Source organism: Myotis lucifugus, unplaced genomic scaffold (genome assembly GCF_000147115.1).
Source record: "Myotis lucifugus unplaced genomic scaffold, Myoluc2.0 scaffold_2, whole genome shotgun sequence".
In the NCBI taxonomy this organism is placed as follows: domain Eukaryota; kingdom Metazoa; phylum Chordata; class Mammalia; order Chiroptera; family Vespertilionidae; genus Myotis; species Myotis lucifugus.
Window position 1 is genome coordinate 11,184,058 of NW_005871050.1, and position 5,253 is coordinate 11,189,310.

General features: G+C 34.8%; 1 non-coding gene across 1 annotated transcript; it reads right to left on the reverse strand.

Moving 5' to 3' along the window:
- Positions 1 to 2,984: 2,984 nt before the first annotated feature.
- Positions 2,985 to 3,094, reverse strand: LOC111827247. The gene has a single exon (XR_002830755.1). It is a non-coding gene; the product is annotated as a U6 spliceosomal RNA (small nuclear RNA).
- Between the last annotated feature and the right edge of the window lie 2,159 nt (positions 3,095 to 5,253).

A 5,253-nucleotide genomic window follows, 5' to 3' on the forward strand; every position in this document is an offset into this window, starting at 1 on the left:
ACATAACAGTCTTCTTTACTAGACTCCCTGTTAGTCGTCAAAGTTGAATTTTGTGCTTTTCTTGAGACAACGAATGATGATGAGAAAAATTTCATTTACTTTAGAGTTGAGGTTATTTTTAAAACCTTTTGTTTTTTTATTGTACTTTTTATCCCCTTCCCATCCCAGGTCCTCTGTAGGAAGAACAAGAACACTGAGATTTTTCAGTGGTTGTTGGTTTAAATCATGCTATCTATATTCACATGTTCTTCCCTTTGGATAAAATGCCTCCTTTGTCAGATATATATCTAGGACCAAGTTAGCATGACCCATGTATCAGTAAGCGTTCTCCCAATAAATAGAACCAACAGGATATATATATATATATATATATATATATATATATATATATATATATATATAGAGAGAGAGAGAGAGAGAGAGAGAGAGAGAGACAGAGAGAGAGAGATTGATTTATTTCAAGAAACTAGAGCATGGCAAGTCTGAAATCTGTAGAACTGGCCAGGAACATGGAAATTCAGGTAAGTGTTGATGTTGCAGTTTTGAGTCTAAAATTCATAGTACAGGAAGAGTGGAAACTCAGGTATGATTTCTATGCTGTGGTCTTGAGGCAAAATTTCTTCTTTGGGAAACCTCAGCCTTTGCTCATAAGGCCTTGTACTGAGTAAATGAGGTCCACTCACATTATGGAGGGTAATCTGTTTTAAAGTCAACCCAACCAATTGTAAATTTTTATGACATATAAAATAACTTCACAGTAATATATAGACAAGTGTTTGACCAAACAATTGGGCACCAAACCCTAGGCAGCTTGACACATAAAATTACCCATTACACCCCAAACACCCATATGCATACAAACACATGCACACAGAACACTGGTTTTATTATCCCTGTGTTCTGAACAACTGAGCTAAGTATGTTGGTTTATTGAAGAAATAGTTAAATAACATACTTTTAGTAGTGAAAATTCATGAACTATTAAATAAAATAAAACTTCCCTATTGGCTTTCAGAAGAGGTGTGTTGTTCCTTTCACTGAAATTATATGACAGTTAATATGCTAATCTACTGAGAATGAAGTAGGAATCTTTTGATTAAGCTGTGTTCTTCTTCTACAATTCATGGGGTTGAGCTTTCCAAAACATCTGAAATGCTCAAGCAATTTTACTTAGCTAATAGCACTGAGGATGAATCTATTCATTACAGCATTCATCTTATTGGCAACTGGCCAACACTACTTGAACCAAGCCAAAAACCTCTCAAAATAAAATATTATTTACCCAATACCATTTTGAAAAAGAAACACCTTTGTCCCACCAAACTGGCTGGTTTAATGATTGAAGGCTACAAGAATGCCATTTTGGACAGCTTTTACATTATACTGCTTGCCATCCATGACATAGTTATTAAGAGCCTTGGATGGTTTACCTAAATAGTCACAAACAATGTGACAGCAGATGGTTTTGGTATCCAACACCTGCTAGAGCTGTATCAGCATTTGTATTTGAAAACTTGTTCTGTAATGTTTAGTTAGTGGCCAGTTTTCTTTATCTACTTTTGAAGTTCATGTTAATAAATAGTTTATCTAGACAAACCAATGCTCTTTTTCATAGGCTACCAGCTTTATCAATTTTTCTTAGAAAACGATTTGTATCTCTTGATCAAACTATCAATAACAAGCTAAGGCTGCGATTTAGCCTAATCTCAGGCAATTAAACCACATACTTTATTAAACCTTCGTCATGCCCATTAAAATTAATTGAGACCTTAGCCTTTGCTGGACTCTTTCTTAATGAGCTTGGAGAAAAAGATAATAAATTCAGCAAACAAGTTATTTAATGACTATGGTCTCCATATAATTTTTGGTTGGTTTAAACTGAAATTAATTATATATTTCTATTTTAAATTTTTAAGATTATTTTCCTGGAAATGTCTATGTGTTTTCCAAAACTAAGAAAGTACTTAATGTGCCTCAAAAGAAAAACGGTGCTATGAAAATACAAGATAAAACAACTTAAAAATAGTATCCATTTAAAGGTCAGATTTTGCTAAAGAGACAGCCTAGCCAGTAGATTATTAAAAGCTTCATTAATAGTCAATGGATTGCTGAATGCAGTCATACTTTTGCATAATTGCTAAACCAGGGACAGAATTTATTCACTTATAATTTAAATCTTATGCTCACAGTTCTCAAGTGATTTCATTAGACAGGTGAACTGACTAGTACATGACAGAGATATATTTTATGCACATGGATTCTACAGAAGACCCAAAGTAACTTGTACCTCTAATGTTATTTCTGAATAACTAGATTTTAGTAACTGAGGGAGCTAGAGAGTTGATACATATTGAAGACAGTCTTCTGATCTCCTGTGTATATACTTAAATACTGTTATGTTGCATGCAATCAACTCCCTTTATGTTTAGTAACAAAATTTGCAAATATATTTCTATTTCAAAAAATAAAAGGTACAATGACAAATTAAGAATATATAACCACATTACTAAATCCTGGATGGAAAAACAAACTCTCACTATGTTTGTAAGATTAGTCATACATTCAGCCAAGTAATTACCATGAACACATGTAAACAACTACATGATTTTAAGTTATAGACATTAAACCTCTACAGTTCTGATCATAACATTAGACCTCAACAGTTCTGACCGTGACTTTCTCTATCTTCTGAGTAGTGAGAAATGTTATTAATTCCTTTTTCCTCCTTCCAATTAAACAGGAGGAAAATTGGACAGTTGCATTGTGCTTTCCTTAGTCTGTGTTCAAGGTAATGGGAACAAATGATGGACTATGGACACATGTCAAATTTTCTGACATCAGCAATTCAAGAAATGTCTCTGTACTAAATTATCTCACTAATTCTGGAACATCAAAACTATTCTGCCTTTTTCACAATCACCTTACTATGCTTGAGGCCTGAACAGACAACACAAGAAAGGTTTTTGTTATCAATCAAGCAATTGATATTCATTGAGTATCACAAGTGTGCTTTGAGTGTCATCCTTGCACAGGGGATACACTAGTCTCCTCTGTATCATTCCAATTTTAGTATATGTGTTCCCAAAGTGAGCATTGGATAGTGCTTTGGGAATCAGAGTATTATGGGAGTTACACATTCCACACATGAAAAATATAAAGATTTACTCCTTCCATTAAAAGATATAAAGCTAACTTACTAGGACTAAATATCTTCGAGGATGACAAAACTTTCCCCAGTCTACTGTCTTAGTACACATTTTTATTCAATATATCACACAATAAAAAAACCAATAATAATGTTGCAAAGTGCACCTTCAGTGGACATGGGCTGTATTAATATTTACTGAATTATTAAAATAAGCCATAGTTTTATGTAGATACTAAGCCAAAGAAAATCATGGCAATATATCTTAGATTGCTCTTTCTCAACACTTTCACAGAATAGTGTCAACACTGTATATAGTGATTAATCAAAATATTGTGGCTATGCACTGCCTTGGAAAAAGTTAGTATCAAAGATTTAGAGCAGATTCTTCTATACAGCATATGAGAGCAGAGCATATTAAAGAAACAGAAGTTTTGGAAGTTCCCAAAGTGCACAAAATAGAAATGTAATGAGCTATCTCTGTTGTTGATATATAGAGGGGCTGTTCAAAAAATCATTTTTTAACAAGCAGAAGCATATAATATCTTCAATACAAGAAGCACTCTGAAAAGTACATGGATGTTGCCAAAATCATTTCTTTTTTTAATGAGTAATTCAGACAACCTGCTCATTTTGCAGATATGTCAAAATTTCATAAATTCTTTGGGTTGCCATAGGTAATTTTAAAATTTTATTTATTTATTAAGTTGAATTTATTGGTGTGATATTGGCTTACAAAACTAAACAGGTTTCAAGTGCATAACTCAACAAAACATCATCTCCTCACTGCATCATGTGCCCACTGCCCAAAGCAAAATCTCTTTCCATCCCAATTTCCCTCCCTTTGCCCACCTCCACCTAGCCCATCCCCCGTTCCCTCTGGCTATCACCACATTGCTGTCTGTGTCTAATCCCTTTACCTATTTACTTCCAGTCCCCCACCCTCTCGCCTCTGACATCTGTCAGTCTGCTTGATGTATCTGTATCCATGCCTCTGCTTCTGTTTTGTTCATCAGTTTACTTTGTTCATTAGATTCAACATATAAGTCAGATCGCATGGTATTTGTCATTCTCTGACTGGCTTATTATATTTAGCAAAATAATCTCCAGGTCCATCCACGCTGTTGCAAAAGGTAAGATATCTTTCTTTTTTACGACCGAGAAGTATTCCATGGTGTAAATGTACCACAGGGTTTTTGTTGTTGTTGTTATTTTGTGTGTGTGTGTGTGTGTGTGTGTGTGTGTGTGTGTTTTATCCACTCATCTACTGATGGGCACTGGGCTGTTTCCAGATCTTGGCTATTGTAAATAACACTGCAATGAATATAGAAGTGTATATATTCTTTCAAGTTAGTGTTTCAGGTTTCTTCAGATATATCCCTAGAAGTGGGATCCTTCGGTCAAAAGACAGTTTCATTTTTAATTTATTGAGGAAACGCCATACTGTTTTCCACAGTGGCTGCACCAGTCTTCATTCCCAACAAAATTACAGCAGGATTCCCTTTTTTCCACATCTTCGCCACCATTTGCTGTTTGTTAATTTATTGATGGTAGACATTCTGTTAGGTGTGAGGTGTGGTTTTAATTTTCATCCCTCTAATCATTGGTGACATTGAGCATTTTATCATATGTCCATTGGCCATCTGTATGATCTCTTTGGAGAAGTGTCTATTCGGGTCCTTTGCCCATTTTTTAATTGGGTTGTCTTTTAGTGTTGAGTTGTATAAGCTCTTTATATATTTTGGAAATTAACCCCTTATCAAATGTATCCTTGGCAAATATGTTCTCCCATTCAGTGGACTCCCTTTTCATTTTGTTGATGGTTTCTTTTGCTGTTCAAAAGCACTTTAGTTTGATGTAATCCCATCTGTTATTTTTTCCCTTTGTTTCCTTTGCCTGAGGAGATATATTGGCAAAAATATTGCTATGAGAGATGTCTAGATTGTACTGCCTATGTTTTCTTGTACCTGTCCAATTTTCCCGCCATTTATTGAAGGAACTGTCTTTACTCCATTGTATGATCTTGCCTCCATTTCTGTTGCTCTGGGTTGACTTTCCCTGCATGGACTTGAGACCCCACACTCCTGCGGAGAGGGAGTTTTGCAGCT